Here is a 13286-nt window from a genome sequence, read left to right on the forward strand (position 1 = left end):
TTAACATTTAACTTTTTAAAAATTTCTACTTTTATTTACTACTTTACTCTGTGTGTGTGTGCGCGAGCGTGCATGTACACACACACACACATTCACACACATTTGTGAAGGCCATTGAAGAACTTTCAGGAATGCTTCCTTCCTTCCGACTGGATTCTTGGGATTGCACACAAGGTGTCAGGGTTGGCTGCAAGCACCCTTACTTGCTGAGCCATTTGGCTGACCTACGAAGCCCCTTTCTATATCCATCCTGTTGATTTTCTTTCTCTGGGGAGTCTGACTGATGTAGTCTTCCAGGCAAGAAGAACTGATGTCCTCGAGGACAAATGAGAAGTGGCAGCCTTTCCATGCATTTCGAGGGGAGAGGGCTTGGTGGCTCCTTGTACTATATGAGTATTGCAGATGTTTGTACTTATTTTTTGAGGTGGTAAATATGAAGCAGAAGTAGGGGGTTTGGGGCATACCGCTACAATATCAAAGCTTAAGAGACAGAGGCAAGAGGACAAGGACAACCTCAGTTACCTGGGGAATTTGAGGCCAGCCCAGACTTCAGGAGACTCTGTCTCAAACAAATTGACAAACAATAAATAAATAAATATGGGTCATTGGAGTGTTGGTCGCAGGCAGATAAAAAAAAGATTGTGGGTTACCTAATATCAATAAGTTAAGAAAAATGAATAAAAGCGAAAAAAGTAAGCATTATCAATTCTGTTTTTTCCTAGCAACGTTGCAGAAAGCAATTAATTATCAGGTTTTTTTTCTTAAAAAAATTCAAGAAATTACCACCACCAGCTCACTTCCTCACCAGAAATGCATGGTCCCCAGGGAGTGCAGAAGACCCAATAGAGGTGAGGAAATGGACCAAGGAAGGGGTCAGTGGCTCCGTGGCACTGCTTTTTAAATTTTCAGCCAACATGTGCTCACCCTGAGACCTTGGAGGCAGATGTCTTTTGAGAGGCAGGAGTACTGGGCTCGGTCCCCACTGGCAACCCTTGTGTGGAGTCCTGCAGGCAAGATGGGGGTCTCTGGCTTCTGTGATCTCTTGTCATTGTCCAGACACTATGTCATTTTATTTATGAATAGTTTATGTATTTATACCTCCAATATTTGCCTCCAGTGCATCTGCCTTAATTTCATTCTGGCAAGACACATAGCCTTAAGGTCTTAGAATAGTCAAAATAGACAAAACTAGGCTCTGTGGTAATATCTATAGAATGATCTTAAATGGCTGGTAAAACGCCAGTGTAGATAGAGACTGCGCTTGTGTGTCCCAAATAATTACACAGAAACTATATTAATTACAGCACTGCTTGGCCAATGGCTCAGGCATATTTCTGACTAGCTCTTACATCTTAAATTAAGCCATTCCTATTAGTCTATGCATTGCCATGTGGTCATGGCATTACCTCAATTACCACATGCCTTGTTTCCTCAAAGGCTGGCTGGCATCTCAATGTTAGAATGTTTGTATTTATGGAAATTTTAAGAAGAATTACTGACCATTGGCTTTAAAGCTTTATACTTGTCGTGTTTATATTTCAAAAGAAAAGATGAGATGAAAACGCAGGAAACAATTTAACTGATGGATGTCAGAACTCTAGGTGTAGCAAGTGTGCTGACATCTGGATCAGGAATTAATGGTCTGGGCTTAGGCTGACAAGATGGCTCAGTGGGTGAAGACACTTGCCACCAAGCCTCATGACCTGAGTATGATTCCTGGGACCCAGATGGTAGGAAGTTATCCTCTGACCTCAAATGCATACAGCAGTGCGTGCGCGTGCGCACGCGCGCGCGCGCGCGCACACACACACACACACACACACACACGCATACGTGCATGAGCGAGCGAGCGAGAGAGGTAAAATAAAATAAAAAACCAGATGAACAGATAAGGATAAACAAATAAGTACAATTTAAGAAATGGGTGTAGGCTGGATTGTCCTTGTTGCTTACTGTGGCTAGGAAGAAATGCAATATATTGCAGCTTCCTGAAAATTTTACACCCTGAATTCGTTATCTTTCTTTTACACTTTGATTTCCCCCCTCTTCCTCCTGAATAACGAGCCTGTTACAGAAGCTTGGCCTGCTAGGGAACCACTGCCAGGCACTCCTCACAAGACCTGTGGTGTATGGGCCTGAGGAAGTCTGCCCTACAAATGGCATCTGCTATGTGTCTCCCCCACAGACTGCCTCTCTTGCTTCGTGGAGCTGCTGCTTGCTGAAGAGACTCGTCATCTTACTAACGCTCTTCCATGGCGACTATAACAGAGAGGGAGGACAATGTGCTCCAGGGCATGAATCAGAAGACACCAACCATGCTCTTTCAGACCCAGTGGTGACAGGTTTCACAGACTATTGCCAAGGACCAGGGAGATATAGCAGGATAACTCGTCTTCAACAGGCCCACCTGCCAGAGGAGTGGTTCTCTGATCCGATAGGGAGCCCCATCTGGAAAGGCTGTTGAGTTATTGGCTGTGGAAATCAGTTTCTCCTGCCTGTAATTTCTCTCGTCCCTAAGAGCTTCATTTCTTCCCCAAGAATAACTTTGGGTGTTTCCTACTACTTGTGTGTTTATCTCATGAAAATATTCCATCGACTGGATATATATATCTTTTGGAAGTCAGGAGGATGACTTTTCGTTTGGCTGTATAATCTTGATATATAAAATATATACTGGGTGCCTTGAATTCTCAAAAAGGCCCTGGAGAAAGGAAATCCTTCTCACTCAGGCATCAGAGGAAATAACTGCCCCACCACTTGGTCCAGAGGCTGAAAGTGTGCTCCTCATTTTACGCTACACAGCCATAGTTTTTCCCCTTTGATCTAGCCACTGTAGATGTAATCTCTAGGGATGAGAGTTCTCCTTTAATCAGCTAACGTTTGGCGAAAATGCTAATGTGGACACAAATGCTACCCATTTTCCTTCTGCAGTTAAGCAGGTTGTCATGGCTACCACGATGCTGTGTTCCCAGTGAAAGTGAGTGCTTAGAAAGCACAGAGCTACAGCGTCTTTCCCCCTTTCTACATTTATTGGAGCACAAACTTCTAATTTAGCTAGCCACACAAATGTATACATAAACTCTCTCTCTCCCCCTCTTAGAAATCATAGCCCCTACCTCTATTGGCCTTCTTCAGATATGCCTGGCATTTCACAACTCATGCCCCCTTGAGCCAGTAAGGAAGGTACAGGTGCCCAGTTTGTTAGCCCTTATCTGTTTTCTTGGCCCTGAGAAATGCCTGCCTGGTATCCTTGTTATTGGCAGAGAGTTGCTGATTGTGCCTGTATGTGTACATAAACTGTAAACCTTGGAGGATGGCAGAGCAATCAAGAAACTGTTCTATGAAAGTACGTATTGGGCAATTCTTTTCCTTCACTTATTGTAGCATCTCATTTGGTTCCTGAGAGGGGGTTTTTTAAGGCTGGCCCTTAAAAGCCTCCGAAAGACTCTCTTAGTCACTGTTCTATGGCTGTGAAGAGACACCATGACCAAGACAATTATAAAAAAAAGCAATTAATTGGGAGCTTGCTTGTAGTTTCAGAGGGTTATTTCATCATCATCATGGCAGGAAGCAAAACATAAATTCCTTGGACAGACAGAAAGAACTCAGATCCTACCATATGAAAGTACCTACAGTTCTCTAACCCTAGCTAAGACAGACATCATCTTGGATAGTACTTGGGAAAGAACATTAATATTTTAGTGTTCTATTGTGGTGTTCCTATTGCTGTGATGAAACACCATGATCGAAGCAACTTGTGGTTGAAAGGGTTTGTTTTGCACCTCCGTGGAGGGGGGCTGCTTACTAGCTTGCTCCCCATGACTTCCTCAGCCTGCTTTCTTACAGAATCCAGGACCACCAGCCCAAGGATGGCCTCAGCCACAATGGGCTGAGCCCTCCCACATCAATCACTAAGAAAATGCCTTACAGATTTGCCTACAGCCTGATTTTATGGAGGCATTTTCTCAATTGAGGGTTTCTCCTTTTAGATAACTATAACTTGTGTTAAGTGTATACGAAACTATTTGGTACACACTCCTCAAGTCCTCAACCATGAAGCCTGAGGATATGGCATGGGGCCCATTAAGATTTCAGTGTGAGCTTCAGCTGGCCTCCTTTCTTCTTCCTTCTTTCTTACTTTTCTTCCATCATGTGTTACTGTTTTATGAAGTAATATTTCTTTACTTGAATTCCTGATTCTCACTGGGTTCCAGCAACTTCATTTTCTATAGACAAATGTCTCTGCCTATATATAGATAAGTGTCTGGATACCGTTAGATAGCCTAATCTATCTAGCATTGAGAATCTATCTAGCATTGAGAGTTGGAAGTAAAAAGCACATATGGAAGTAAAAATATATGATGAAGTTTATTCTTTTTTGATATTTGGAGACTTATTAAAAGTCAACTGTTATGTGAAAGGTTAAATTGGGATGGGCTCTGCCAGAGGTGATTCCCACCCACTTTGGACTACCTAGTACTATGACCCTTAAGTTTTCATCAGTGTTCATAAGAAAACATCTTGTATTTGGCTGAATCGTGGCAATTCAGTTCGTCTGGTTTAAGTACAACTTAAATACAAATTAGTAAAGTTTACAAACATGAGCTAGATGGACCCAACTCCACGAATAAATGTCAGCTATATTTTAGTTGGAGAAAAGGTCATGAGAACCCAGGATGGTTTTATTTGGTTTGTGATCTTATATCTTAAGATTTTTATCTATGACACTGTCAGCTTTATAATTTACATTTTCCTATATCCACTTTATTTTTTTCTTCTAAACTTGACAAGACTTATTTTACATATCTTCCTATGAAAGGTGAATGAGGATTCCCTGGGTATTGCTAAAGCCTATGATGTCAGTTAACAGTTCACTTCTGATGCCAACAGAAAAAAAAAAGTCACTAAGCCTGTCACCGGTGCAATTCAGTGACTTCCGGTCACTGCCCACTTATCGCATGCCGGAGACGCTGCGCGTTATAGAATCCCAGCGTAGCCCTTTCTCTCCCCAAGTTCTCAGGGGTAGCCCACCACCCTTTTTTGATGAGTAAGCATTATTGACGAGTCTTTGGCAGTAACCGAGCACTTTGAAGTCCAACCTTGAGTTATGGGGGCCTTTAGAAGGGAGGACCCAGCACATTAGACCTTCCTTAAAGGAGGCTTAGACAGTGCTGTAGTTTAAAACAGGTCTCAAAGGTGTCTTGCATTATAAACCACAGAAACTGAGAACATTCACGAGGCCAAGGAGCGTTAGGATGGCACTGAGGTTGCTGGTCTACTGATTTTAAGGCTGGAGATTGAGGTGGGGCCAGTGCACTCGCAAGCCTGTGTATAGAAGAAGGAGGCTTAAGGAGACCCTAATGAATTCATCTAAGGCAACTTGCTTTGAAGATGGTTGGACAGGAGAGTGAGCCACACTGTTAGTGGCCATTAGAAGATGGGAAAGTAATATCTCTCTCAGAATGCAGGAACATAATTTGTGGACATCTGGATTTCAGCCCAGTGAGACCTTAGATCAGTGGTTCTCAACCTGGGGGTCGTGACCCCTTTAGGGGTCAAATGACCCTTTGACAGGGTCTACATACCAGTTATCCTGCATATAATATATTTACATTATGATTCATAACAGTAGAAAAGTTACAGTTATGAAGTAGCAATGAAAATAATTTTATGGTTGGAGTCACCATCCAATGAGGAACTGTATTAAAGGGTTGCAGCATTAGGAAGGTTGAGAACCCCTGACCTGGATGGATGACTTGTGGGCCCGAGATAATAAAGCCATGCACCATTAGGAATCTCACACAGGTGTCCCTCTGAGTCACACTGCTACAGGGGACCAGCACCACAGAATAATGTATGAACTTGGGTGGGACTGTTGACCTTGGGAGCCTAGATTTCCTCTGTAAAAAGTAACAGACAATGAGACTTTGTAATTTGTTTTTAATGAGAATTTGATAGGATAATATTTGTAAAGTGCTTCAGTATGCTACCTGACAAGAAGTAAAAACTCAGTCCTAGGGAAAAGTTGCCAGCTGAATGACCAGTTAAGATAATACAAGAGCTAAAAATTACTGTGCAGGGGACAAGGGACATTTAAGGAGATAAGATGACCTTGGGAGAGCCTATGGGGTCCTGGAGGATAGATTGCTGTTCAATTACCTAAGACTTAGAAAGGCAGAAGGCTCACTGTGCACTAAGTAGGCTTTCTTTTGGAGCAGTGTTTTTTACCATGACAAGCCCTGACCTTTGCATTGACTGAAGGGAGTCAGCCTGGAGCAGCAGCAAGTCCTGGGACTGGAAAAGCTTGAGTCAGGGCTGCTGATCTGGGCTCCTGGGAGAGTGTCGGGTGGAGGCGGGATAATGTCCTGGCAGAAGGAAGCGCTCCCTCCCAGCTGGTTCTCAAGTGTTGCCAGGCAATTTCCCCGCCTTAAATTTGCTTCCTAAAAGCTCTTTTTTCCATTGTTACAATGGGCTTTTTAAAGGAGCTACAGGCTGTACTGTGGAACACAGACTCCTTTAGCATGGCTTTCAACTTTTTTTTTCTAAAGCAGGTGAGTTTTAGAATGACTATTGATGGAAAGTGATTTGGGTGATCTGTTCCACTAACTCATGCTGTTATTGGACAAAGCCTGTGACTGACTGCTTCCCTTAGGCCAATAGATCCCAGGCTAGTTAAACATGTGGGCAAACAACCTTCACCAGAGCACTGGGCTCTTTCCCCCTCGGCTTTCTGCTGCCCTAAATTGCCAGCTCTCAGCCTCTCTTACTGTGGTGGTTTTGGCTCCTGCTCTGCCAAGCAGGGCTGGCAAAAAGTCAGCTGCCACACCGCTGGCACTGCGACCGTGGATAATCTTCTGGTCCCTTCGCGTCTCTTGGCAGTTCCTCTGTCCTCTTGTTGCTCTTTATTCCTGTTCTCTTGTGTCACAAAACTTGACTGCTGCCCATGACCTCAGCTCCTTTGCTCTGAGCAATGGCCAAGTTCTTCTTTGATAACCAAGAAAACTTAATTGAAAAAACAAAAACAAAAATGAAGCAGGGTATTGTGATGTACACCTGTGATCCCAGGAAGCTGAGGCAGGAGGATCTTGAATTTGAGCCCTATCTGGGCCATATAGTGAGATGCTGTCTCAAACAAAGCAACCGAAAAGGGATAAGTCTGCTTTCTTTCCTCATAGATAAAATGTAAAGCTGGACCCATGAATTTCTACATAAATATGATACACATAAAATGTGTATATATTTGTTGATAATTGTATTTACTGTATTATTAAGGTTGAAGATGATTTTACTTCAAATAAAAAAATCTGGACATGCTGTACTTTAGAAAGCTGAGGCAGGAGAATTGACATGAGTTCAAGGCCAGCTGGGCTGTCTAGTGAATTTGAGGCAAGTGAGATCCTCTCTCAACCCTCCCCCCCCCACAAAAAAAAGCAGCCAGGACTAGCTGATCAAATTGTTACCCAACTTCTTTCTTAATGGGATTATTTCTTAATAGTTAAAATGCAAATTTGAATATATTTTAGTCACCCTGATACTTAGCGGTTGCTTAGAAAGAAATTTGATCACTGTTTAGATACCAAAGAAGTAAAATTCAAGTACTTTTGGGAATTGATGTCACATGGACTCCAACATTTCTCTCTAGGGATTTCAGTGGACAGGGAAGAACACTGAGTTCGCTTTGATGATACTTTTTTCTATTTGCCTCTCAAGATTGAAGACTCCTGGGGAATATTCCTCTAATATGGACTATGCTTGAGAAAGTCTGGAATGAAACCGAAGTTTCCATGTGTCTCTCAGGCTCTCGGGTGTAGCCAGTGACACTGTAGTGTGACCTTGCTTTATGACAAGCAGCTAGGCTCCTGTTTCCCTGCTTTTCTGTGTAACAGCTTCATCTGCATGGCTCCTCTGTGTTTGCATGGGATGGACCGGCGACTGGAGTCTGCAAACCATTGTTCACCGGATGGATTCAGTTGGGTGCAGCTGCTTCAGAGGAAGCCTACCTCTGCCTCGCTGGCTTGTATCTGTGAACATTTTGAGAATTCAATGCTGTGGCACATTAGGGAAGAAAATGGGGTTTCTAAGTCACTGGGCCTCAGCTATGTATTCTAAGTAATACACATCCATATACTCTTCTGTATTCAAAAAGTTTTGTTTGCAGTGGGTGTGCCCCCTTCTGTTACTTCGAAAGCCACAGAGAGAGTCTTGTGTTGACTGTAGAGAAGGACTTCTTGGTGGTATCTTCTGGGCGCTGTGGATTAAGCTCTGTAGGGCTCTCAAAGCAGATGCCTAATAGAGCTTCACTGACTTTCCCTATTGCTTGGGATTTTGAGCTTAGTCATCTGTGAGGACTCCCTTTATTAGCCTTGTCTCTATAAAAATTCTTATTTCAGACAGACATTTCTTGACTTTATCTACTCGGGAAATATTGACAGAAAGGGCTCCAATGGGCTGAACGCAATGACTAGATGTTTGCATGTCTGGTTTTATCCTGAGGAACTGTGATGTGGGGAATTCTGTGACATGGTATATTCTCACTGCCCTTTGGAAGTCAACACTGGAGGGTTTTTTTTTTGTTATTTGTTTTTGATCCTTCAAGTAACAGTGAAAGCGACTTAGGAAATAATAAGGTTCTAGGTGGTGTAGTATACTTTAATGAAGATATAGACTTTTGATAATGAATGATTTGATGTGTAATGGAAAATAAATCTGGAAAATAGTATCATTTATGTAAATTAGATTATGTGCACCATTTTAAAGTGTGTAAGTATTTGTGTGTGTGTGTACACATGAATGAACAGGTCAGAGGTCAACCTTGAGTGTTCCTGGCAGCCACTCACTTTTACAATTTCTTATTAGTTGTGTGTGTGCCTATATGATGTATGTGTGGGTATGCACATTCCAGGGCATGCGTGAGGAGCTCAGAGAACAACCTGGTGAAGTGAGTTCTCTCCTACCTCCTTAAGTGGGTTCCAAGGATCAAACTCAAGTCACCAGGTTTGCATGGCAAGTGTTCATAGCCAGAGAACCATTTCACAGGTTTTATCCACCTTGAGTTTTTATTTATTTATTTATTAAAAATTTCTGCCTCCTCCCCGCCACCTCCTCCCATTTCCCTCTTCCTCCCCCAATCAAGTCCTCCTCCCTCATCAGCCCGAAGAGCAATTAGGGTTCCCTGCCCTGTGGGAAGTCCAAGGACCACCCACCTCCATCCAGGTCTAGTAAGGTGAGCATCCAAACTGCCTAGGCTCCCACAAAGCCAGTACGTGCAGTAGGATCAAAAACCCATTGCCATTGTTCTTGAGTTCTCAGTAGTCCTCATTGTCTGCTATGTTCAGCGAGTCTGGTTTTATCCCAGGCTTTTTCAGACCCAGGCCAGCTGGCCTAAGTGAGTTCGCAATAGAACATCCCTATTGTCTCAGTGTGTGGGTCCTGAGTTCTTTGCTCGTGCTCTCTCTTCTTCTGCTTCTGATTTGGACCTTGAGATTTCTGTCCACCTTGAGTTTTGAGACAGATTTTCTCATCTGTTCACTGAGCAGATGGACTGGTCAGTAATCAAGGCCCAGGCTTTCTAGTGTTGAGACTCCCAATGTATGCCACCAAGTCCAACATGTTTAAGTGGGTCCTTGGGTTCAGACTCTGTTCTTCCTACTTGCATGGTGAGCACTTTATCAACATCGCTTTTCCTCAGACATACAACATCTTATTTTATTTTATTTTTGGTTTTTAAAGACAGGGTTTCTCTTTAGCTTTGGAGACTGACCTGGAACTAGCTCTTGTAGACCAGGCTGGCTTTGAACTCAGAGATCTGCCTGCCTCTGCTTCCCAAGTGCTGGGATTAAAAGCACGTGCCACCACCATCCAGCTTGACACACACACCATTTTAAAAAGAACATAACATTTTTAAACACATTGGAGAGGACACCTCTTAGAAATAATTTGTTGAGGCCGGGCGATGGTGGCACACGCCTTTAATCCCAGCACTCAGGAGGCAGAGGCAGGCGGATCTCTGTGAGTTCGAGACCAGCCTGGTCTACAGAGCTAGTTCCAGGACAGGCTCCAAAGCCACAGAGAAACCCTGTCTCGAAACCCCCCCACCCAAAAAAAGAAATAATTTGTTGAGAAGAACATCAATTTCAAAGTTAATCATTTAGTGATATTTCTAGAAACATGTAATCACTGACCATTTCATGACTTCAAAGTAAAACCTCTCATCACTAAGTAGTTTGTTCTTGTTTTCTTCTTCAGCCTTTGACAACCATCAGCTTGCATTCTGTCTCTACGGGCATGGCCATTTCGGATGCTTTATTTAAATGTCACGTGACTTTTGAGTACTGGCCTCTTTTACTTAGCATTATGGTTGGGAAGTTCATCTAACTTGCAGAGCATGTTCGTATTTTGTGGCTTTTTATGGGTGAACAATAACCTTGAACGCTGACATTGCGTCATGTACATCCGTTGGTCAGTTAACGGACATGCGAACTGTTCCTGCATCTGTGTGTAGTAAACAGGCCATCAGTGTGCTTGTGTGTAGCCTTGACTGAGCATCTCCTTGGTTCTTTGGGATAAACTCTGAAGGGGAAGGCATGAAAGTGAGTAAGGGATTAGGCTGAAGGAGGAAATAGTAAAGTCTCAGAAGGAGAGTCTTTGTGTAGACAGGTGAGAGTTACTAAAAACTGTGGCTAATTTAATTGAAGTCCTTGTTCTCTCTTGTCAAAGGACAAGAAAATGTGTCAAAGTAATGTGCAGATACGTTGTTGGTTAAATGTTTCTTAGAAGGCAGCTGGTTTGACAGGCTCAAAAGGGGAAACCTTAGCAAAGACTTGCCTCCCCTCCGGCCCAGGGTTTGAATGTTTGTCAGAGTCATTTGGCCCTCACATTCTGTATTCCTGGTTTATGATGAAGACAAAGTCGAGATGACTGGGACATGTGCTTGTTTAAAACTGAACAGTAATGGGACGAGGAGGGACACAATTTGTATTTGGATTTAACTGGATGTGAGAGCTCTTTCCTGACTCCCCCTCTAGAGAGTGAGCATCCTAAGGGGTGGGGTACAGTGCTAGCTTCTGGAGGGGCAGATGGCTTGACCAGGAGGTGAATGGAAGGTCTCCTGGATTTGGTGCCAGATCCTGGAATCTTTGCCAGGTGCCAATCTCTGTCATTCATTTACTTGCTAGTTCCCAGACTTCATGGTCACTAAAGGTACTTCATTGTCAGAGTCTTTGAGTACTTTGCAATCCTCGTGATTGCAGCTCATTGAAGCACCTCATTCTCCCTTATTGAAGCTTCCTCTTTTTCCTCATGTTTCATAAGACTTTCTTTTAGTCTTATTTCTCTGGGTGCTAGATTTTCTTTCTTGACTTTAACTGCCCTCTAATACTTTAGTTGATTGGAAATTGTCTTTTCCCTCCTTCCTTTCCTCTCTCCCTCTTTCCTTTCTTTTCCTCCCTTCTCTCCCTCAATTCTTCCCTCCCTCTTTAGGTCCCTCCCTCCCTCTCTCCCCTTTTCTCTCTCCCTTCCCCCTCTCTCCCTTCCTCCTCTCTCCCTCCTCTTCTCTCCCTTCCTTCCTCCCTCTCTCTCCCTCCCTTCTTTCTTCTCCTTCCCTCCTTTCCTCCCTCCTTTCCTTCTTTTCTTCGGGTTCTGGAAATCCAGTCCAGAGCCTTGTGATGCTGTCAAAGTGCTCTACTACTGAGATACACCCCAGTGTTTTATTTTCTTCCTTTCATTTTCCATTTTCATTTTGGAGAATGGAGATCACCATGTAACCCAGGTTGATCTCCAGCTTGTGATCTTCCTTTTCCAGGAAGGCTCATCTACAACACTGAGTTCAACTACTGCTAATGCATGTCTGACTCCATAAGCCGTATTTTTGAGCAGTTCTTATTTTTCTGATCTGATTTATTTTTCATGTGTAAAGGCATTTTGCTCACATGTGTTTTTGTGCATGCCGTGTGTGCAATGCCCTCCGAAATTCAGTGGTGGGCATCAGATCCCTTGAACTAGAGTTACAGGTGGTTTTGAGCTGCCATGTTGGTTCTGGGAACCAAACCCAGGTCCTCCGAAAGAGCAGTCGGGGCTCTTCACCTCTGAGCCATGTCTCCAGCTCTCCTTAATTTGTTTTAAGATCAACAATTTCTCATGGGTTCTGAAACTAATTTATTGCCAGCTGCATATCCTGAAGGGCATCAGAAGTTCAGTATGGCTGTATACTTTTATGTTCCAAATTAGTGACAGTCTATGTTCCTCATTGTGAAACTATTACGATGGCCAGCTTCCAGGGCCATTCTCCCCTTCTGATAGGTCACTCCGGTGTACCGGGGAATTATACAATTAGCCATGTGGTCCAGAACAGAGATTTCACTGTTGTGGTGAGAATTCCAGAGTGTTGAGGTCCAGACTAGATTCTGCTTTCTGATTATAACAAAATCCAAGGGGAGAGAGGAGCGGAAGAATGGAGTAATGAACGCCAAGCACACCGGCATCACCAGTACTGACAACTGTCCAGAATCTTGAGTCAGTAAATGCTGCTGGAATTGAGAAATAGTTTTCAGACCTAGGTCGAATTCAGATCATTGGCAGGAAGACAAGGCTAGTGATGAAGCTGAGGGTGTGGTTATAAAATCCTCTGAGTTCCTAGAAAGATATAAGGCAGTGCCTGGAACTGTCCAGCCCAGCAGTTGGGCACCTGAGGTATTGGTGGTATCGTCACTCAGTCCTCCTAGAAGCTGGCGTAGAGAAGGTTCTCTTAAGGTCAACAGGAGTGACTCTCTGTGAAGGAAGTGAAGCCTGGTCAGATTCAGATCAGAGCTGCCTTGCCTTTGACAGAACTGCATTCACAGAAGCATTGCCAGCCTACATGAAAATACCGGAATATTGCTCCAAATGTCTACAGGCAAGATGGGATGTCAGCTGAGAGAGTATCACAAGTGATCATATAGGCTACTTTGCAAGGAAAAGGGAAGATGAGGTATAAGATGACCTGAAGATTCCAGAGGACGGAGCCAGAAACTGTGAAGATGAGCCCCTGACTTTGGGCCCTAATGGAGAAACAGCCAGCATTTCTAGGGACGGGTGACTCTTATATGCCTTGACTTTCTCCACACCTTGACCTGGAGAGTGGAGAATGCTTATGCATCGTGTGTTTCCCCACCAACGGAAGCCTCCTGCTCCTGTTGTGTTGGCCTTCATTTATCCCCATAGCAACACTGTAAACAAAAAGGAGCTATTAAGATACCATTAGGGGTTATCATTTTTTGTTTGTTTTTGAGATGTCAACTTTGGCCCTGAAA

General features: G+C 43.5%; 1 protein-coding gene across 15 annotated transcripts in view; it reads left to right on the top strand.

Annotated features, from left to right (window-relative positions):
- Lmo7 (LIM domain 7) overlaps positions 1-13286 on the top strand; it is a 190906-nt gene that overhangs the window by 80721 nt on the left and 96899 nt on the right. The gene's annotated exons all lie outside the window — the stretch shown is intronic.

The sequence above is a fragment of the Microtus pennsylvanicus genome, chromosome 15, assembly GCF_037038515.1.
Source record: "Microtus pennsylvanicus isolate mMicPen1 chromosome 15, mMicPen1.hap1, whole genome shotgun sequence".
NCBI classification, from domain to species: domain Eukaryota; kingdom Metazoa; phylum Chordata; class Mammalia; order Rodentia; family Cricetidae; genus Microtus; species Microtus pennsylvanicus.